The sequence below is a fragment of the Marmota marmota genome, unplaced genomic scaffold, assembly GCF_001458135.2.
Source record: "Marmota marmota marmota unplaced genomic scaffold, marMar, whole genome shotgun sequence".
Classification (NCBI taxonomy): Eukaryota; Metazoa; Chordata; class Mammalia; order Rodentia; family Sciuridae; genus Marmota; species Marmota marmota.
Window position 1 is genome coordinate 40,916,697 of NW_025999900.1, and position 23,680 is coordinate 40,940,376.

The 23,680-nt window shown below is 39.5% G+C and overlaps 1 long non-coding RNA gene across 1 annotated transcript in view; it reads right to left on the reverse strand.

Moving 5' to 3' along the window:
* Positions 1-23,341, reverse strand: part of LOC125615314 — a 28,295-nt gene extending 4,954 nt beyond the window's left edge. The window contains exons 1-3 of the long non-coding RNA XR_007345890.1: positions 23,177-23,341; positions 17,797-17,987; positions 9,236-9,343 (exon numbers count right to left, since the gene is read on the reverse strand). This is a non-coding gene — a long non-coding RNA (uncharacterized LOC125615314). The remainder of the gene's footprint in view (positions 1-9,235; positions 9,344-17,796; positions 17,988-23,176) is intronic.
* Between the last annotated feature and the right edge of the window lie 339 nt (positions 23,342-23,680).

Below are 23,680 nucleotides of genomic sequence, written 5' to 3' on the forward strand. Positions count from 1 at the left end.
AAAATAAATATATATATATATATATATATATATATATATATATATATATATATATATATTTATTTATTTTTTAGGTTTTAGGCGGGCACAACATCTTTGTTTGTATGTGGTGCTGAGGATCGAACCTAGGCCGAATGCATGCGAGGCGAGTGCGCTACCGCTTGAGCCACATCCCCAGCCCTCAAATTTTTCAAGACTGGTTTGGAGGGTCCTGGCCCTTACTCAGCCCTTTGCTCTCAATTTTAGTTCTTGTGACACTTCTTATTTTTTTTCCTTAGTTTATTTTACCTGCTAATATAAATATGAATCTTCCAGGCTAAAGCAATTTCAAATCCAGCTAATGTCCATGCAGGGTTTCCAAGCACTATCCCCTGACAACTATCATTTGTCTGTTAACCCATCTTCTTCTGCACCTCTTTAAACCCGAGAGTGAGAGATTCTCATTCCTCCAGGAACATGCAGGACAGCACCCAAACCAGAGGGGCCCTGCTCCCATGATCCTCTAAGATTAAGGAAGATAAAATCTCTCAGCAGAGAGTGAGACAGCTAAACAAGCCCTTCATCTATGGGGGTTAACAAGTGGGCCAGTCTTCAAGGCTGTGAAGATAATACCCCTGGAGATGGGAGATTGGAAAGTCAGCTTGGCCTTGAGAGAGTATGTGGTCAGCAGAGCTACCAAGAAGGCAGAACAAGGAGAAACAAGGCAAACCTGCTGCTCGGCATGGCTGTGCATGTAGGGATTCCAGCTACTCAGGAGCCTGAAGTAGAAGGATTGAAAGTTCCTTGCCAACTTGAGTAATTTAGTGAGAATCTGTCTCAAAAAACAAACTGGGGATGTATTTCAGTGGTAGAGTACCTCTGGGTTAAAAACAAACAACAACAACAACAAAAACTAAGACAAGATAATCATCTGACCTAATAATATTAGAACATTCCAGGTGTTAAGGTCCAAGACATGTATAATCTAAAGTTACCTTTATTTTATTTTCATTGTACAAATCACACTCCAGTGTGGAAATTTCAGATAGTAATGATATAAGTGTTGCATGAAGAAGTATCATGAAAAAGAGTCCAGGTACAACCCAAACTCCACCTCCACATGTGCTGATATCAAGAGACCACCTCCCTGTCTACCCCTAGCTGCCATGAAAGCTGTGTATCTTTGTCCTTTGATTGAGTCAGCCTGGGACTTCTGATCCCACATGCTGCCTCCATTTTGCATACTAAGCTTGCTCCTGTGCCAATGCTCTCATCTGATTCTTCTGATAGCACAAGAACCCATGGAGTTAATAGTAACATCATTTGGAATTATCCCTTTTCTTTTTTTCCAATTATTTCAGTTTTACTATATTCAGTTCTAGCAAATAAATCAAGGTCCAAACAAGGTTTATTTCACATGAATGTATTAACTGGATTTTTTTTTGGGGGGGGGGGTCAAATAAATAGGCAATTCTCTTTAAATAACCATCTCCTCACTTCCTGAGTGGCCCATCAAGAGCAAATCTTCAAGCATCCAGGGGACATGAGGCTTAAAAAGAAGGGGACAGGCAGAGGGGCTGGCATAAGCTATGATCAATACTCAGGGTTGGGGGGCCCTGGTTTCCAGCCAACCTGCAGCCCCCAAATAGCATGCTTGGATGGACATGCACTCTGACCCCAGTTGAGAAGCCCCTCGTAGAGGGAGGAGAGACTAGAGGGAAAACAAATTCCAGAAACACTAGTAATGGACAGAAGGGCTTCCTTCCCAGCCAGAGGGCCTGCTGCCACCCAAATCCTGGAGGCTCATAGTAAAGCTCTGAAGTCAGAAATGGTAACAGATGGCCAGGGACAGGGAAGGCAGTGGGCATGACTAGGCCAGACCTGGCTGAACGGAATGGGGGTTGACAGTCAGATGGGACAGTGACCTTCCAAGGCCAGGCACGGACCAGTGGAAGGAATGTGAGTCAGACCTGGCAGTGCCTGTTGGCCCACTGGGAAGACATGTGGTGGTCTGAGGGAGCTCAGGAGGCTGATGCAGAATGCCGAGCTGACCAGGGGCTGAACTGCAGTGGAGGAGGTGGCCACAGAGTCCCTCTTTGAGAGGGAGCTACTAGAGTGAAACAGGAACAAGAGGATGACCTGGGGCTCCTGAGCTGAGCCCCAGAGGTGGTGAGAGGGGCTGAGTGGGCTGAGCTAGTGTGGAAGCTGGGTTGCCTGTTCAGAGGCCAGGGATCCTGCCTTCCCAGACCCGGGGAAGAACATGGTCTGTCCCTGGCATCCTTCCTGGTGATTTGATATTTACAGGAGTCACCAGTATAGCGCCTGATAGAGTTCACCCAACTGAATGGTGAACAGCCAACTCTAACCAGTGGCCGTTCACCATGGAAAAGCTGTAGGACCCTCTCAGAAACCTTCCAGGAGCGTCATATCTGGTTAACCAGGAAATTCTGCTCTAAATAGGGGAAGGGAGTTTGTCTAAACAGAGGAAGAAGGTCTCACATTTTGTTAGGGACACAGAAACTAATACATGGTCTGATTCTAGAGTTACCATGTCACAGATCCAGGTATGAGGCTCAGGCTTCAAGTCACGGGACAGCACTGGCCATTGCGTGGGGCCACCCTCCTCTCACGGGGAAAGAGCACTTTCTACAGCTACTGATTCTCTGCGGATCACAGCACCCCTGACAGCTGGCCTGACACCACCTACTCCTTCCATGGAGCTCCCAGGACAGAACGCCCCAGAGGAAGGGGTTCTGGATGGCCCATGCAGGGCAGGCCACCTCTTCAGCTGCTTTTCCCTCCTGTGTCAAAGAGCCACTCTGTGTGTCTCCATAGCAAGCTGGGCATCAGGGAGGGGAGGCAGGAGCTGCCTTTCTGAAATCTGAGTGTCCATTTCAATTTCTGTGTTGGTGATTGCAGCCGCGCAGGTCAATTCTTTGCAGATTATGTGTTTAGAAATCTGTAGCTGCAGTTGCTTCATTAGGTAGAGTGGGGGAAAGGTCACTGAACTAGGAGAACTGGGTCCTGATCTGATAATGTTTTTTTGTGTTGTTTTTTTTTTTGCCATATTTTGCACAGCAGAACCCTATAAACCAGTGAGAGGTGATGGGGGATTAAGAAGACACAACAGATATTTATAAAGAGAAAGCTGTCAGAGGTGGGACACCTTCCTCTGATGGAGGAACAGTGACCCAGAGCTAGCACAACATGTTTATTATGTAGGTTTTATTATCAAAAGGTTATTTGTAGGAAAGTTTCTGCAAAGTAGGCAGGCTTGAAGGTCACAGCACTTGGAAGGTATTGTGCAAATTCAACAGCTCTCTGAATGAAAGGAAGAATGTCTGCTAAGAGCAATGTCTAATCAGGTGATCCATGTGGTAAGTTTCAAAAGAGAAATACAAAGACCACTGAAGCTGAAAGATTAAGAAAGGTACAGTTTCAGGGAGTTGTACCATTGTGTCTTAAAGAGTTCAGGGCTCTTTACTCATCCCAGTCCTAACAAACCTCTACAACGTTTTCATATTTCTCTCCCATTTTTCTCTTTCCTAACAGTCATGTTAAAGGGCGATGAGACCTGCAAAGTGACTGTTCATCATGTAGAGCACTTCTGTGGCTCTCTGAGCCTGGGGAAGCTCCCAGCCACAACTAGCATGGCTGAATTCCCAGACTCTATCCTTGTGAGTGTACCCCTCCCCCATAGGTTGTCTCATAAATAATTTTAAGTACCTTAAAACTAGATGCCTCAATAGGCTTAAAACTCTTATTGGGCCACAATCTAAATTAGAACACTTGTCCATGGCCCCAATTTGGAATTTGGGACCTTGTTCCAAAAATTCTCCAGGATTTAGACAATTTCCTCCAATGAAATGACAAATGGCCTGAGGTTCCTTACCGCCAATCTTCCTTTTACCTTCACTCAAAACCCATTATTCCAGCCCTGCTCTGCCTTGCAACTAATCCTGCTGACTCACAACTCTCTTCCTCATTCACTGCTCCAGAAATAGCTGATAAAGCCCTCCTTACAGGTCCCAGGGTCTCTTTCCCCACTCATCCAACCCCCTACTCAAACACCACACTAATCCCCCTTAATTCCCTGGCCTCCTGGGAATACCAGGTACAAGCCCTGGGAGTCCCCTACAAGTCAGGGAATATCCGCTGCTTCATTGCTTTCCTATGCAAACAACTAGAGCCGACGATATTTGCCATCTGGCCTTTTCCAGAAAACATTTGGTGATCTCCGGAGTCAAAGATACGAAGGGAAGGCTCCTTCTGAGACCAAATATACAAAGTGGGGCTTAACAGAAAGATCATCCAAGAGTCAACGTATAGCTTCCTCTGGGTCAGGGTCTGTGTTAAGTGCTAACGTGCATAATTTTATGGACTCTGCAAAATCCCCATGATATAATGGCTATCTTTAAAATCTCTGCTGCACAGATGAGGAAACGGAGGTTTAGAGTGGTGGTCCTAACCAGGTGTGAGGTACACACCTGTCATTCTAGCCACTCAGGAGGCTGAGGTGGGAGGATCATAAGTTCAAGGCCAGCCTCAGCAACTTAGTGAGATCCTATCTCAAATAAAAAAATAAAAAGGGCAAGGGATGTAGCTCAGTGGTAAAGTACCTCTGGGTTTAATTCCCAGTATCAACAAAACAAAATAAAACCAACATAAAAACAACAATAATAAAAAGAGTGCTATCCTGGCTGGCCCCAATGCCTCAAGGTTTTAGCTAAGCAGCCCTCATCTCTGAAGCCAACAAATCTACCTTCTGTCAACCCATCGCTGTTCTTACCACACACTCCCTCTCAGATCTCCTCAGTTGTTGAGAGCTATGTATAAATTATGGGTTTGTTTGAGCCATAAGGGTAGGGAAGCTGCTTTTCTGGGAACTCCTGAGTGAAATTCCCCAGTTGAAGAAAGCCCAGATGATGCTGGTACCCTGCCTCAGCTCACAGTCTCAGGATCAAACCCAGCTGCCCGGAGATGGGTGTAACCTGCGAAGCACCCAACAACCTATTTACTGAAAGACCTCTGCCACGCTGAAACCTTATCCCGGCCACGCTGAAAGCTTTGATATTCTTTCTCTTAAATAAAGGATTGGGGCCTTTTTCAGTGGTTCAGTTCCAGTTCCTATTAGGGCTGGAAGACCCATCAGGCTCTCCTCTTTTCAATATAAATTCTGGCTTTCTTTATTTCTTACTGATTACTTCATACCTTTTATTTTCCTAAGTGGCTCACACCTCTGAGCAGGAATCTGCCCTATGAGGGTGCTGGTTACCCCAGCATTCAGTCATAGCTCATGCCTCTCCCTTCCCCAAGCCAGAATCTAATTACTGCATGTACACCTCCCTGGACTACCTTTCCGCAAGAATCCTCATTAAACCTGCAAAGAGAATAACCTTCTTCTCCCAGCAAAAAACTCTTCTGCCCCTGTGGTTTCTCACTCCTGTCCTGACCCCTTGACTTCTTAATGAACCCTTTTTACATATAAAAGACCAACCACTTCCTGACTCCCTAGACCAGTTCATAGATGGAAGCTCCCCAAAATAGCTCCTTTACCTTCAGGCTATGCTATAATTTGAGGTAAAACTATTGTGAGTTCTTCCTTCATTCTAACCCAAATAATTGAAGCCTCCCCTCCACCCTCAGGCACAACTTCCCAACAGGCTACTAGTGATCCTCATTTGAGCCTTATCACTAGCTAGGGACAAATCAATCAACGTTTTTACTAATTCCAAATATACCTATAGCATTATTCCCTCTAACATCTTAATTTGGAGAGAGCAAAATTTCTTCAGAGAGGAACAACCATCCTTAACACTGACCAAACAAGTTGCTCTCTTTGGCCACCAACAAGTTGCTCTCTCTGGCCATCACTCTCAACCATCGCAAACTCCTAATCCAGTCTTAAACTCTGTTTCTACAAAGCTCCAATTTACCCCTGATAAAACCAAAGCTCTGTTATCCTACTTTCACAATCTGTTCCATCCAATCTTTGCTCCCTTCAACTACTCCTAAAGAATCCCCCAAACCTCTCCTTTTCAGATTTACTGCACCTCCAACAAATTTCTCAGTCCTGTACCACCTGTCTCAGGCTAATCCCAACTCCAATGTGAGACCACCCCCATTTCCCACACCCCAAACTAGGGGAGCCCTTCCTGCCTTTGGTTGGAAACTTGATTTCCCCCAAATGCCCCCTATAGGAAAAATCTAAATGTCTCCTAGTCTTAGCTTTAAAATCAGACTACCTTCTCTAAACTCTCACAAGACATGTTTTCTTCTGTACTCCCCTCATCTGGCAGGAAAAAGACCAAAAAAATCTGTGTCCCTTTATTAGAGTAAAACTACCCCTCATCTATCTAGTTCAGGAATCCAAATTACTTATTTTCTCTAGTGGAGATATCACTCAGAGCACTAACAGGCTCACAACAGCAACTTCCCTTACTTCTTAGCTTCTGCCAGATCTCTGTTTCTCCAAGGTTTGCAGAACTTGCAGAGGTTATTGCCCCAAACTGGTTTGAGACCAAAAGGAAAAAAAAAAAAAAAAGTCACTTTTAAATCCAAGCTGCTTGTGGCACCTAAATGGCTATCTATTACACTGCTTTTGTTAACAAGTTCTTCCCTAAACACTACAGTGCGGGGGAAGGAAGATGGAACGATCTCATATATATGTCTTTTTTACCGAGAATCTTTACCTAAGAGCTCTCTCATTCTTCCAATATCTAAACAGACTCTAATCTGAGCCACAAGTGCATTCTGATCTGACGAAGATGTTCTGCATGCTTCTTTACTAGAGTAATTACAGTTCACTTTACACCTAGCATTTCCAACTGCACAGACTCCTGTATTTAAGTCATAATGTGAAAGTCTGATAAGCTCTATTTTAATTTCTAACAGTTTAAATCTAATAGAGGCTTTAATAACATCTGTAGCATTGCCTCATACCTGTAGAGAGCTACCTATAAACAGCTATAAGTTCTCTTTTTTCTATTTTATGTATGTGTGCACACCTGTGTATTGTGTTGTTGTGTCTACATTGTGCTTGCATCCATATATCATGTACATGGTATCAAAATGGGCATATAGATAAGAGAGCACTCAAAAATCAAAATTTAAAAGAGAAATGGATCCAAATACCTTTTAATTCGTGTGAAGATGTCTTTAAAATTACTAACCCACAAGTTTTGCTAGATGGTCAGACAATTAACAGAGTGTTGCTTTCTATAAAATGTCTAAAATGTAATGTTCATTGTTTCTAGGATTTTTCTTCAATAGAGAAGAGACAGCTAGTACTGTTAACTACACTTGTCTGATGTCTTGGTTTTTATAGTTAAAAATGAGTAAATAGATTTAACATCAACATCAATGGGATTAATCATAAATATGTTTGTTAGAGGAGACATCTCATTCATTTACAAAGTTAAAGTGCTAAAATATCAACTACTAAATATAAAATCATGTACTCTTGAATTCTTAAATTCCATAAGGTAATATATAAACATTAAATATGTTTTTATAAATTGGTAAATAAAAAAGGAGTTTAAGATTGCTTTTTTAAGATTATTTCTGGGTCTTCACTAAAGCCAGGTTATTAAGAGGTAAAGTTCTAACAGGTTGCAATTCTATATGCAAAGAGTCCAAAAAGTTTCAGTTGTGTTTCAATTAAAGTACTGAAAATAGCATAAAGCATTTCATCTCATTAAGAGGAGTAATTGGGGGCTGGGGCTGTAGCTCAGTGATAAAGCGCTAGCCTCACACATGTGAGGCGCTGGGTTCAGTCCTCAGCACCAAGTACAAATAAATACAAAGAAAGATATTGTGGGGCCAGGGAAGGCTTTTTCCTAAGGTCAAATATTAATGTACTGATATAAACCAAAGTTTAATCCCCTACAGGTTAAAGTAACAAGGATTTCTTAAAACATTAATCTGCTCTTATCTATTCTGAATTTTCCTAAATGTATTCATATCTTCCAACTTTACAAATCTTTAAAGTATGGGTTAAGAAGAACTTTTACCAAAATGGTGCTTTTCAAAGTAAAGTTTAAAGTAAAGGTTTGGTATAATAAAAATTATATTTTTTTAGTTCATAGATATTATACTTCATTTTGTATTTTCCTTGTAAATCTTAACTATTATCTGTTGTGTCTTACAAAAATACAACTTCTAATATAACAATCTGATTTATTTGAGATAATAGGTTATCATCTACATTAAAGGTTAAACCCAGTACTCTTACTTTAAAACTAATAAAACTGGCTTGCTGGATATTTAAGACCAAAACTTGGAGACTAAATTTAAGGAATAAAAAGGCCCAGAAAGAAAATAGCCAATATTTGGCTCTTGCCCTCTGAGGTCAGCTTGAAGCCAGGGAACAAAGGGACTTCTCTAGGGGCTTTCTGACTCTGGGCCACATGGCTTTCCAATCAGAGAAATTAATGAGACCCTGGAGAATGAGAAAGTCAACTAGTGCACATGTTGCAAAAAGGAAAGTAACGGGAGAAGGAGATATCCCTGATATCCCTGATGATTCCAAGGGAAACCTCACAATCAAGGAGACCCTGACCCATCCTGGCAGATGGTGCTAAAGGAACTCAGAGGCTGCTCACAAGTTCCCAAGAGTGATCTCCCTGAGGGAACTCAGCTGACTCTTAACAATAGATAAGAACAAGGTTAATTTGACCAGCCTGGTCTTAACACCTAGCAAAAACAGTTAAAATGAAAGTAGAGCCATACCTGGGCATTTAAAAGAAGAGACAATAGTTCATTTTTTAAAAATATTATTTTTAGCTGTAGTTGGACACAATATCTTAATTTCATTTTTATGTGGTGCTGAGGATCGAATCCAGGGCCTTGCACATGCTAGGCGAGCACTCTACCACTGAGCCACAACCCCAGCCCTCCCCCCACAATAGTTCTTTTAATGGAATTTAAGACATACACCTGTATCAGCCCCACAGCTTCCCAGATTCTGAGGCATTTTTCCTCGGTAAGGCTACCAAAAATTGGACTGGCCTCTGTATCTTGTCTTCCTTACTCCTCAAATTGACATTTTACCTAACAACCAAAGCCTATTCATTCCAATCACAGAATACACCAGATGTAGGAGAGGCCTCCAAATTATTCCCTTCCTCATAAGGCTAAAATTTTCTGCTGGGATTGACACAGGAGCAGCAGGATTGGGAATCTAAATTCATTACTATAAAAAGTTACCAAAACAGGTTTTTGAAGACATCCAACAGGTTGCTGACTCAGTACTGACCTTGACTCCTTGGCATCTAGTCCTGCAAAACCAGTCGGGGAAGAATGCTGATTCTATGTCAACCCATCAGGATTGCAAAGAACCAAGGTTAAACAGCCCCAGGACTGCCTGAAACAGCAGAGACAAGGAACAGCTGATTACCTGTAGTTCTCATTGGGGGATCTAAAACAATGCAACTCCTGGCTACTCCCTCTTATACCCCCCTTAATATTCACTTTTCTCATAATAATCTTTCTTCTCTGTATGTTTTAAATATTTTTTTTAGCTGTTGATAAACCTTTATTTGTATACGGTGCTGAGAATCAAATCCAGTGCCTCACACATGCCAGACAAGTGTGCTACACTGAGCCCTAGCCCCAGCCTCCTTCTCTGTATTCTTAATTTGATACAGAAACAGCTTCTTAGTAAGGTGACTTGTTTAGCTCATACTGCCTCCTAAGAACCCATCAAAGCCATTTTCTTCCTGAGCTTACAATTTGATACTCAGAAAGGAGACTTTGCCTATGATGACCTTGAAGCTCCTTCTATACACACCCCTCTTCAGCCTCAACTTCAGGATCTCTGTATTCTCTTCTAGAACTCTGAAAAGGCCGGGTGGTACCCTTAATTCACCCCTTTTCAGGAAGAAGCAGCCCGACAGGATATTGATGCTGCTATTCATTATCCCCTCTCAGAGTCTGGAATGAAGGATATGGAAAGGAATAACCCCCAGGGAGAAAAGGAGGACACTGGATCCCTGGGAGAGAAGGAAAACAATGGGCTCTGGACTTTCACAATTTCCCAGCAACAATGGGCTCAACTTTCACAATTTCCCGTTCTACAACTGTTTCCTTGACTGCCCAACCAGAACATTTTGCTGTGATTTAATCTAACTAAACCTATAAAATCCAGACCCCTATTGTAACCAGCTGCCATTTTCTTTCTTGAAAACGTGGTCTTGTGCTTAGTAAAGCCTTGTTGCTCTGTGGAGGTCTGTCTCCATTTCTTTTACTTTCTTTTTTATTTGCTTTCATAAGGAAAGGGAAAAGACACTTCTATTAATAATTTTTTAAAACCATCTTTATTTTTATTTTATTTTTTTTTAATATTTATTTTTTAGTATTTGGCGGACACAACATCTTTGTTTGTATGTGGTGCTGAGGATCGAACCTGGGCCGCACGCATGCCAGGCGAGCGCGCTACCGCTTGAGCCACATCCCAGCCCCTTAAAGCCACCTTTAGGTAGTTTCAATTTTTCAATGTTCTTTTAAAAGTTTCTCAGTTTTACAACTTTTTTCCCCATTTCCATAGTATGTTTAGATTTGTAGAAATTGGCAGTTGCAATAGGAGAAAGTTCACTTCCTAGTAGCTGGGAATCTAAGGAGACTATTGGAGTTTTTATATACATAAAGTTACTGGTCAGTGAAAAAAAAATGAAAGGATGTTTAGCCTCATTAGTAATGAAGGAGATGCAAAATAAAACTAGAATATATCTCACAGCCTCAAGAATAGCAATGATTTAGAAGTCTGACATGACCAATTGTTGCCAAGTACCTGGCGGAAAGAAACTCACATATGCAGCAGAAGCAGTCACAGTGTTCAGCTACTCTGGGAAAGAATTTTTCTGCAATTACCTAGTTGAATATGGCTTCCTACTTGTTCTGGTACATGTGCACCCAGAGGCATATTGTTTGGAAATAGCCCAAATGTCCCCTAACAGTGGAAGTGATAGATAGGTGGAGGCATGTTTTTCCAGTGTTAGGTGAAAAAATTAAATCCCAGGAGAACACATTCAGTGTCTTTGCATTTAGATAAAATTCAAAAGGCACAAGAGAAAGCAAAATGTTGTTTAAGGTGCATCTAAGTGGTGATATTGTAAAGAAAAGTGGCAGACCATGGTGGCCCAGGAGGATGGGACATTCTATGACAGCCTCAACAGTTTAAAGAGACCCTGTCCAAAAAAAAAGCTGGAGGTGTACCTCAGTGGTAGATGGCCCCTGGGTGCAATCAATTGCAAAATTAAAAAAAAAAAAAAAAAAAATATATATATATATATATATATATATGTATGTATATATATGTATATACATAGCATTAACCTTGTTAATATCCTGTGGCCATGGATTGTCTCAAATATCTTAGATAATCCTTATTTTTTCCTTTAAAAACTTTCTCTTGCCTCAACCTCTTTGAATGTGCTAATAGTTTAGTGTGACGTACATAGCTCCATTGCAATCCTATTCTATTACAAATAAATACCATTATTCTTTGGAGAACCTCTGATTGTTACTTAATTTGACACATTTGGTGTCAGAAGTGGGAACTAAACCAAGACCACTTTTGGAGGGGATTCCTGACTTCAGGAACCAGGTTTGATACCAAAATCAAATGTGTCTTTCTGTTCCCACATCTTGTCTTTTTCTGTCCTGGTGAGTCTTCTCTCAGCTTGAGCCCCACTCTTTTTGGTAGAGGCTCTCTGCTGACTTTATTTGTAATCTGGCTTGAATAAGGCTTCCTTACAGAAAGGACCTTGTATCCCTTTGAGGAATAACCACAAAGATTTTTTATTATTTTTTTCTTCTTGTCTTTACTGCGAAGCCCATTTTCACATAAGGACATCGTTTTGATGAGTACCCAAATTTCCAGGAATTTATATTTTTTAAAGATTTCAGATCTCTCTAGTTGTTCTCTTTTTGTTCAGCACACTTGGTTTATTTTGTTTGATCTGCCGGCCTAATTTAAAATCACCCTGTGGGCTGGGAATGTGGCTCAAGTGGTAGCGCGCTAGCCTGGCATGCGTACGGCCCCGGGTTCGATCCTCAGCACCACATACAAACAAAGATGTTGTGTCCGCCGATAACTAAAAAATAAATATTAAAAAAAAATTAAAAAAAAAAATAAAATCACCCTGTGAGTTGTGCATCGCATGAGGGCCTGGGTTCAATCCTCAGCACCACATAAAAATAAATAAAAATTTTGTGTCCATCTACAACTAAAAATAATTAATAAATCGTCCTGTGAGCATTTTCATTTTGGTTTGGGTATTATACATGTTAAAATAAGTTATTTGACTTTTAACTAATTATTTTTTCTCCCAACTTATTTTTGAAAATCTTCTATGAGCAAAAATTAACATTCTAAGTGGTGCACATGAGGTATAGAATTCAAAGCCACTAGGCAGCTGCCACCATTTCTGAGAAATTCTAATATCTGAAGATAAACACTCCTTTGTGATGATTCCCTAGTCATAGGAAAGCAAGATTGTCCTTAGGGACCTGTCATACAGTCTTTGTGCAAATAGGGACACCTTGGTCAGGGTAGGCAAACAAGGGAAAAATCTGTCCAACAAGCAAAATGTTTGCCTACGCCCTTTCAATTCCCTGACAGTGCTTATAGGATTTTCTTTACTCTTGAGAGGATAAAAAACAAAAATGGGACACCTAAATTCTAAAACATGCAAAGAAGTTTCCTCTTCGGGACTCCAGCCAGCTGTATTATGGTCCCTTCTCAAGTGCATTATTATTATTTTTTTAATCCATGCAAAATGGTAATTCTCAAACTGCAATTATGGGGTTAATATGAAAAATCTTTTTGTTAGATAGTAGCTAGCAATGAGCAGAGAAATGCATGGCAAGGTCACAAGCATTCTTTTAGTTGTTTTAGGGTCTTCTTTAAACTACTTTCAAAATAGATGAGAAAGCAAAGGGTGGCTGTTAATTTGTAGAAAATAAACAGAAGCAAAGGAGCTAATAGTAAAATATGTCAAAAGAAAAGGATTAATGGGATGAACTCTTGACAGGGCTCATTGAGGTTGGTTTAAAGTGTCTCCACATGTCTGGGAAGGAAGATTCCTTTAGTAGCACAGGCACATTAAGGTGACTTCTGACCAGCCACTGACCTCAGTGCCCATGTTAACATGGATTGGCTTATAGATGAAGCTCCCTCAAATAGGATGGCCACCATGACAGTTCTGGAGAGGACCAACTAAGGTCAAAACTCCACTGCTGGATGGAGGAGTCGAACACCTGATTGGAGAAAGCTGCTGAAGGAAGAGCCCAGTTCTCCTGCTAATCATCAAAAGTAATAAATTTGGAGACAGCATTGTTTCCCTTGCCGTTCCTTCCCTGCTTAGAGACAGTTCACTCTGTACTGAGAGTGCTGCTCGAGCCTCACTTTGCTCTTATTTCACTTTCTCCTCACTTTCTCTGTATTTCCACTTATAATAAAGTTCTCTTGCATGGCTTTTGGTGTCTGACTTTGAATTTTCTTTTGCTGGAACACAGAACCAAGGTTTGGAGTTACAGCTCCCTGCTTTCCTATGACATTTTTAGCTCTTTATCACTATTTTTCCCTCCCTATTTAATGTTGACTTTTTCATTTATGTTGAAGTAATGAGAAATTGAAATAAAATAGAACAAAGACTGCTTGAAAGTTTTTCTTTAGCATTTCAACCAACACAAGAAAAGGAAATAATTATCAAATTAATGGTTTCACAACTCCTAGCAAGCTGTATGGATGGTATCCTAGACTCTAAGAGTCATCCTTTTTGAGTTCTATAGCTTTTTCTTGATTAATAATGGCTTAGGGTGACAAAGCGGTTCTGTTTTGTTTTGTTTTTGTTTTCCCAAAATTACCTTTATGACTTCATCAAAATCTTAGAGTAATAATAAAAGATCTCTCTGTCTATAGAATTTTTTTAAAATTACTTTTTCTGCCATGTTGGCCAGAAAAATATCCAAGAAAATAAATGCAAAAAATCTTTCAAAATCAATTTCTAATTTCAATACCTAGAAAATTTTTTTCTTTTAATTTCTTTTAAACTTATTTTAAAGACCTTTTAGTTTATTTTAATAAATCTTCTAATTTGTGAAAAGAGAAAGTTTTTATATGTAAAATAATTTAGTGTGATAGAAAAATTTTTGTCCTAGAGTAGAATACTAGATTGTTCAAGAATGGGAAAAGAGAAATACAGGTAAAATCAAAGGTTTAAATAGTTGTCAGTTATCTGAGGGAGTCACAAAAGGTATATGAAGGACAATTTAATGAAAAGAAAAATCTGTGTGATCAATTTGGCTACAATTATAGGAAAATTATTTGTAGGTTTTTCTAAACAATGGACACTAATACACTGATATAAGACCAGAATCTAAGTCTCTATGTCTGAAGCAACAAGGTTTTCTTGAAATATTTGTCTTCCATTATAACAAATTTGCAAGAGGTTTTGATTGTTAATTCTGATATCTGTTTTTTTCTTTCAGCTTCTTTTGAGTTCTATAGCTTTTTCTATAGTACAATTTATATTAGTTGATGACTTTTTAAAAAAATTTGTTTTTAGATATACATGACAGTATAGTGTATTTTGACATACATGAGGTGCAACTCATTCCAAGTTTGATATCATTCTTGTGGTTGAACACAATGTGGAGTTACAATGGTCATGTATACTTATATGAGTATAGGCAAGTTAAGTCTGATCCATTCCACTGTCCTTCCTATTCCCATACTGCATCCCTTCCCTTTTCTCCCCTTTGTCCAATCCAATGAATTTCTATACTTCCCCTCCCTGTCCTCCCTTCTTATGGATTAGCATCCACATATCAGAGAGAACATTTGACCTTTGGTTTTTTGGGACAGTCTTATTTCACTTAGTATGATAGTCTCTGTTCCATCCATTTACCTGCAAATGCCATAATTTCATTTTTCTTTATGGCTGAGTAATATTCCATTCCAAATTATATTTTTGTAATATAATTTGGTATATATACCACATTTTCTTTATCTATTCATCTGTTGAAGGGCACCTAGGTTGGTTCCATGCTTCACTATTGTGAATTGAGTTGCTATAAACATTGATCTGGCTGCATCACTGTAGTATGCTGATCTTAAGTCCTTTGGATATAAGCCAAGGAATGGGATAACCCTAACCCTAACCCTAACCCTAATGGGATGCTGAGGCATTAGGATTTTGAGTTCAAAGCCAGCCTCAGCAAAAAATCGAGGCAGAAGCAACTCAGTGAGATCCTGTCTCTAAATAAAAAAAAAAAAAAGAAGGCTGGGGATGCGGCTTAGTAGTCGAGTGACCCTGAGTAGTTCACTCCCTGTTACCAAAAAAAAAAAAAAAAGAAAAGAAAGAAAGAAATTAAATAGTGGCAGCCATGTCCAAGGAGCCTTGCAGGGATTTGATACCTTTTTGAAGCTTGTGTAAGACAAACATATGAGTGAATGTGGCAATGAGTGCAAGACAGAATATTGGAATGGTGTCATCTAGAGAAAAGGTATCCTGTTAGAATGCTTGGCAGTATAATTCATAGCAGTTCAGCAGAGAAATACATGTCACCTCTGCAAAGGTCCTGTTTTACTATGACGCAAAAATTGGGTCATGTAGGGGTTCATAATAAACTTTTTGTTAAATAAATTTTTGCAACCGTCAAAAAAAAAAAAGTATGTTTTCATCAGGTTTCACTTCCAGGTAGGTGAACGGGCCTCATATAAGCAGAAACAATGACACAGCAAGAAGTTTTTCTTTACTTTCTGGTAACTGGCTTGGTAAACATAGGTGAGTTTTGTGACAATAATTTGTTTTTTGCCTGCTGTTTTTATTAGGTTTTGATTGCTTGGGAAAAAATGAAGCTTAAAGGAAGTATCTTTAAAAAAAAAACCATTTATTTGTTTTTAAAGTCTTTAAATCATTTTGTAACTCCAGTTAAGACATTCTAGTTAAATGAATGACCATTATTTCACTATGATGTGTGATTTATTTTGATCAAATGTATTCAACCTTTGACATATTTGGCAGGCTTCCTTAGGGTTAAAGTTCTAGATTAGGTCTTTTTGGTTTCTGGATTTTGCAGTTGGATATTATTGTAAAGATAATAAAGTGATTAGGCTTATTGGGTATATCATATTGTATGTAAAGCATTTGCAATCAAATGGATGGAAGAGACTCTAACAAGTTCTCTTGAATACAATTTTATAATAGCACTAAGCTTAATGAACTAAATAAAAATTCCAGAACTCTAAGGAAGCAACAGATGGGCTCATGGAACTGCTATTAGAGGGTCAACAAAGCAAGAATTAAAAGAGACTGAATGAGCTGATATAATTTAGGGTTTTGTTTCCTCTCTTATTTAAAAAAATATAATTGGCTCTTAAATGTTTTTGTTTCCTACATTTAACAAAACTTCTTTCTTAAGCTATCATTTACAACAATATCCCAAAATATACTTTTATAAACAAAGATGGAAGCATTTACTTTTCTCCCACTTGATTCCTCCAATATTCAAAAGCTACTTGTAATTTACATTTCTGTGGTAATATGATCAATGCATAAGTTGCATAAAAAACAGATTCTATGTGCAGGACACAATCTGAAATATTGGCATACTTGAAAATATGCATATAATACTTGCCTTCAAGGATTTCCAATAAAAACTGTCACTCCCAAGTGGGTTCTGGAATCTCAAGTTATTTTAGGTGCAGTAGGTGAAAATCTAAAGTCTACCTTGGTTTGGCAAACTACCTGGGAGAATTGGTAGAGGGCAGGTAGTAATGGGGATTGGACCCCCGGGTGCTCTATCTTTGAGCTACATTCCCAGCCCTTTTCATTTTTTTTTAGACAGGGTCTTGCTAAGTTGTCCAGGCTGTCCTTGAACTTGCAATCCTCCTGTCTCAGCCTCCTAAGTAGCTGGGATCATAGGAGTGCACCACTGAACCCAGTGGCCTGGAGAATTTTATAAATTTGATATTACTATATGGGAAATATCTTTTCCTGTTGCACATGTGTAAACAGTTAAGCCACATCTGATCAAACAAAACTCATTGTATAAGTAAGTTGTTTTTTCTTTGACTGCCTTTGGTAAAAATGGGTGTGATTATAGAGATAACACTTATGATTCCAAAGAAGAACTATAACATACCTGTCCATTATAGCTCTGATCATTGTTTGTGAGGTTTTTAAGTTATCTGCCTAACATATTAGATCCTAAATTCTTCCAGATTCCTCCAATCCTCTTTTCTGCAATGATATTGTTAGGAACAAAAATTGCTCTTTCCTAAAGTCCTATAAACCAGAGCTGATAACTTGAAGTAAATTTCAAGGGACAGACTCATACCTGAAATGTGGGCCACAGTTTTACCAAACTGCCCAATGTCATAAACACAGATATTAAAACTGCAAACTGGATGAGAAATTGATGTAAGAACAGACTCAACATTATAATGAGCCTCTTGCCCCTCTTAGTTTTTTTTTTTCCTTTTTTGCATGTGGGAGGATAATGATGTAGTTAAAATCTCACAGTCAATAGTCATTGCAGATATGTTGAAAGAACAGTGGGTAACTTTGGCAACTTCTTTAATGCCTTTTTTTTTGGTTCAAATTATACAAGCTTTCCTCCTTTTTTTTTTTATATCACTCTTGATTGAACCTAATCGTGGAATAACAAATGATAATATTACTCCATATTCTTTAATGGCTAAGAAAGAAAATGTGTGTGTTATTGCTAAAAATACATGCTGGATCTGAGAAATTGAAACTAAACTACATAAAATAAGAGAACAGCCTCTGTGATTACAACAGGACTCACCTTGTTCCCTTGGTGATTTCTTTTTTCTTTTCATAAATGTCATCACTGGGTTCTTGATTCAAAACTATTCAGCAAAGTGGACCCTTTATGTTCTTGGTTTTGTTTTCTTTTGTCCTTTTTCAACTTCATACCTATTCAATTTCTGTAGAAGTATAACTCCTGGCTCAGCACTTTGATACAAAAGCCATCATCTACATACAGAACAGATAAACAATGAAATCTAAATAAATAGAGTCTCAAAAAACACTCCTTCTAAACCTCCTTTTTACTCAAAAGTGAGTAAAAGTTGCCAATCGGTTCCCCCTGATGTGGGACCAGACCAGACCAACATCTATGATGGGTCCATCCTGGCAATGAAGGCCAATCAAACTTAACTACAGGATGGTAAATCAGGAATGTTTTCAGAGAAATGTTCTTGATCAAAAGGGGGAAATGTGGAAGATCTCAAAATCGAATCAGGCATTACTTATGTCGACCCTAACTAAATAAACAAATCAAGGAGGTTATAAAAGAAGGGGTGTCACACATAATTGCCTGATACTCTCAAAGAAGACTCTGCCAGAATCATAACCTTGCACAAAGGCCAATGCAACATACACCAAACTATAATTCTGGAACAACTGAGCCCACCTGTTGTCTGTGCAACATTAGAAAGACTCAATCCTTGTTATTAGTCCTACTGGCCAAAGATTATTGTTTCAAAATCTCTTATGAAATCCTTCTCATTTTTTCTTTTAAAAAGATCCACTTGCCCCAACATAGTGGAAACACTCATAGTAAACTATGGCATGAGGATTCCCATTCTAATGCCATTCGATTCCAAATAAATATCATTATTTTTTGGAGAATCTCTCACTGATACTTTCTACTTTGCGATTTCCTTGTAAGAAGATAAAAGAAGTCCCTTTCACTGATGACAGTGTGTGTGGGGTGGGGAGCTGAAACTGGATGTCTTCCCCAGGAGGCATATGAAGGCGTGCATGAAGGAGTAAATGAAGGAGTGACTCATGGCAAGGGACAGAGGCAACAGTCAGGGAACCCAGCTGCAGACAAATCTAAAGAAACGGTGGCGGGGAGTGATCCTGAATTACACTTTCGAACATTTAGCAACAATTCAACTGTTAAGGGAAAATGCTGAACACTAACAAAGCAGGGGAAGTATTTAATTATCCCATTTTAGGATAACAAATTCTAGAATAAAGGCAGGAATTGATCAGTCTCAATTTAGGAAGAGAGGATCTTACAAGGAGGACACTTTCTTGTATGTGACATTACAAGAGTCAGATGCTCTGTTTCTGTGTTTGATGAGGATGGGGACTTCCATGACCCTAATTATGGTGAATTGGAGAAAAAGAACTGCTAAAATGATCTACTTTTCCTAAAATATAAAAGAAATTGACATTCCTAAATTCCCCAAAGACTTAAATCCTCCCATTCAAATGTTAGAGACAGAGCTATTAAAGAGAATGTACGACGTTGGCAGTGAAGAGTCAGAGAGTTCACAAATAACGTTTTTTTGTTTGTTTGTTTGTTTTGTGGTACACCAATTGAACCCAGGGAATTTTATTTTTAAAATTTGTTCTAATTAGTTATACATGACTGTAGAATGCATTTTGACACATCATACATAAATGGAGCATAACTTCTCAGTCTTCTGGTTGTACATGATGTAATAAAGTTCCATTGGTTGTGCAGTAATCTATGCACATAGGGTAATAATGTCTGATTCATTCTACTGTTGTTCCTACTCCTATACCCTCTCCTTCCCTTCACTCCCCTCTGCCTAATCCAAAGTACCTCTACTCTTCCTTAGCACCCCCCCCCCCCCCCGCCATTTTGAATTAGCATCCACATATCAGAGAAACATTCGGCCTTTGGTTTTTTGGAATTGGCTTATTTCGCTTAGCCTGATATTCTCCAGCTCCACCCATTTACCTGCAAATGCCATAATTTCATTCTTCTTGGTGGCTGAGTGATATTCCATTGTGTGTATATATACCATGTTTTCTTTATCTATTCATCTGTTAAGGGCATCTAGATTGGTTCCATAGTTTAGCTATTGTGAATTGAGCTGCTATAAACATTGATGTGGTTATGCCACTGCAGTATGCTGATTTTAAGTCCTTTAGGTATAAACTGAGGAGTCATTTGGTGGTTCTATTCCAAGTTTTCTGAGGAATCTCCATACTGCTTTCCTTAATGATTGCACCAAATTTGCAGTCCCACTAGCAATGTTAAGAGTTTACCTTTTCCCCCACATCCTCGCCAGCAGTTATTGTTGCTTGTATTCTTGATAATTGCCATTCTGTCTGGAGTGTGATGAAATCTTAAGAGTAGTTTTGATTTGCATTTCTCTAATTGCTAGAGATGTTGAAAACTTTTTCATATATTTTTTTTGATTGATTATATTTCTAGCCCTTGGGTCATTCTGTTTAAGTAATGGTTGTTTGGCCAAGGAGTCTGGCCATGTTTACTGATTATCTAATAGAATTACATAAGTAATCAATACAGCTCCCGAAAAATTTAATCTCTTAAATGTTCTAGTGAGTTGAAACTAGGGCAAAGGTCTTGGCAAGTATGCAAGTAAGTAACTCACAGAGTTCAAGGTTTTGGGAAGTGAATCAAGAAAGGGCTCACCAGGATAATGATGAAGCTCTCTTTGTACTTGACAGCTAGTGGCTTTTTTGAAAACCCTGTCTGCCATTTAACCTAATCTCCCTGCATGTTAGGAACCATCTTTTAAAGACTAAGGATGATGGCCTTCAAAGGGAGAGACATGTGACCCCAATGACTTGTTAAAATATCAGTTTCCTCAACAGTAACTGTCTACCTCAATCCAGATGCTTTGAACAAGAAAACAATCAAGAAATCAGGGGATTTTACACAAGATCATAGATTATGCATAATTCCTGGAAATTTAAGATAATTCCTGGAAACCTTAAGCTTGTGTTTGAGGATATGAAAGAGGAGGGATCTGAGGAGGACACAGGGAGCCAAAGATCCTCTCTGGTGGTTTCATTACTCCCAAAGATTGTTGTGTTTTGTTACTCCTTTTCTAAACTTTTTACTTTGAAATGATTTTATACTTACACAAATCTCTCAAGCAAAAAAATTGTTAGAGTTCATACACACTTCATCAAACTTCCCCTAATGTTAGCATCTTACAGATCATAGCAAAAATATCAAAATCAGTAATTATCATTGACACAACGCTATTGACATGACAGTATTATTGAAATTAAGGTATTGTATCTTGTTTATTCGAAAGGTTGTTAGACTGTAAAAATGGAAACACGCGGCGCTCTGTTGTCCTACCATAACGATAGGTATGAAATAGGAACAGGCCCATTATCTGAGTGAGACCACATTTGAGGCTGAAACAACTGGGAATCTGCCCCACCTTGAATTTTTCTCCCTTTACTCTCACTTGGATTCTCAGAAATGAAGATGGATTTCAGATGTTAACTGAGAATCAAAGACAATGAAATGAAATTGAGTTACCAATGGGTGGCACTGTATATCTATAGGAGTATCTCTCAAAATCACCCCTGATGTTGTTATGCTTTGTCAATGGACAAAATTGCAATTTATTTTAAAGATCTTAATTGGCTTTATTTTTAATTTCAAAATCCAAACATAATTAGTTCGGGTTGGCTATTTGGTATTTAGCATATGTAACTCTATTTTGATTTTTAGTCTGGTCTATTGAGGCCCAAAGTATGGTCTCCCATGATTTTTAGTGAACACATTTATTGAGCTTACTAGAGCACTCTTTTCAGCTTCAATGCATTTCTAGACATCGAGAGCAGTTTGCCTCACTTGACAGCAAGTGATGCCTCTTCAATCTTGCTTCAGGAACTTTCAGTACTCTAACATTTACCATGATCTGTGGAAATAAGGCTTCAACCAGTAAGCTAGAGCCAATTCAGACCTGGAAAGTACTCATTATCTTCACGGTATAATGGTACAGCTTTTTTGAAAACCACTTTGCAATTTAACCTAATCTCCTTGAAAGTTAGGAATCTTCTTTTAAAGACTAAGGATGAGGGCCCTCAAAGGGAGAGATGTATGACTCCAATAACACATTAAAATATCAATTTCCTCAACAGTAACTGTCGACCTCAATCCAGATGCTTTGGACAAGAAAGTTTGGGGCTGACCTAAGAGCCACTGCTTCTGCAGCTCAGACTTTCCATACTGAATGCTTAACTCAAACAAGTGGCTGTTCACCATGGAAAAGCTACGGGACCCTCTCAGAGAGAAAACTTCTAGGAGTGTCATATCTGGATAACGAGGAAATTCTGCTCTAAAGAGGGGAAGGGAGTTTGTCTAGCAATGAGGGTCTCATACTAATATGTGGTCTAATTCTGGAGACAGCATGTTATAGATCTGGGTATGAGGTTCAGGCTTCAAGTCACTGGACAACACTGGCCATTGTGTGGGGCCACCCTCCTCTCACGGGGACAGAGCACTTTCTATGGCTACTAATTCTCTGTGGATCCCGGCCCTCCTGACAGCTGGCCTGGACACCACCTACTTTTTCATTTGAGCTCCCAAGAGAGAACTCCCCAGAGGAAGGGGCTCTGAATGTCCTATGCAGGGCAGGTCACCTCCTTAGCTGCTTTTCCCTCCTGTGTCAAAGAGCTACTCCGTGTGTCTCCATAGCAAGCTGGGCATCAGGGAAAGGGAGGCAGGAGCTGCCTTTCTGAAATCTGAGTGTCCATTTCAATTTATGTGTTGGAGATTGCAGCAGACCAGGAAATTCTCTGCAGGCAGAGGATTCCCAGATTGGGTGACAGCCTATAATACTGTATTTCAAAATTTGCAGCAGTGATTACTTCATTAGGTGAAATGGGGAAAAGGTCAATGAAATCTCAGAGCTGGGGTCTAACTTGATAACTTTTTATAAGATAATAATTTAATGACATAATCTGTCACAAATGACAGGTGTCCTGAGCTGTATGGTTGGATTTAGACTAAGACAGGCCATTGGCAAGATATTGTAGTGCTAGAATATAGAAAAACGAAAGTAGAGGCCTCCTAAATGCTAGGTAGATGCTCTACCAGTGAACATATTCCCAGCTCTCTTGCTTACTTTCTTCCTCCCTCCCTCCCTTCGGAGCCTTCCTTCCTTCCTTCTTCCAATGTTATCTATGCTTTTGTAATTAGTAATTTTATGAAAAGCTTCTCTGATGTCCAGTTTACATGGACTACTTATTTTCTAACTGAATTCTGAAACTAATACTGCCCGTGACTGTATCTGCAAGTGGATATGTACTCTTTCTACTGAAGCCATAGTGTTCTTACATGTTAGCTCATTTAATTGCCCCCACATATCTTTTCAAATGAGGAAACTAGATTCAGAGACTTCATCGCCTACCTTACTAAAGATCCACACTAGAGGGCAGTCAGACAGGACCCCAGGCAATCTGTATAATCATCAAACTGTTCTGGACGCAGGAGGGATCAGGGCCGTGTTGCTCACAAATCACCTGAGTTAGTTACCTGGGATGTCTTTGCAAAATGGAGAATTTTGGAACTGTATGCCTTCTACCCGTATTTCGACCTCACCACGCTGGAAAGCAGGATTAATCATTACTCTTAGCATTACTTATCGCCATCCAGGGCAACTCCTGTACCCTACAAACACTAGGGGGCCCCGCACAGCGGATTGCAACCAATAGAATATGCGAAGGGTTCAGTGGCGACTTCCTTTCCGCGACGCCTAGAGAGGCCAGGCGGGGGTCAGGAGTCCTCCCAGCCGTCCTTCCCTTTCTCCCGGGTGAGGATGGCTGCGACACTGATCCTGGAGCCCGCGGGCCGCTGCTGCTGGGAAGAGCCGCTGCACATCGCTGTGCAAGGCCTGGCCCCCGAGCAGCCGGTC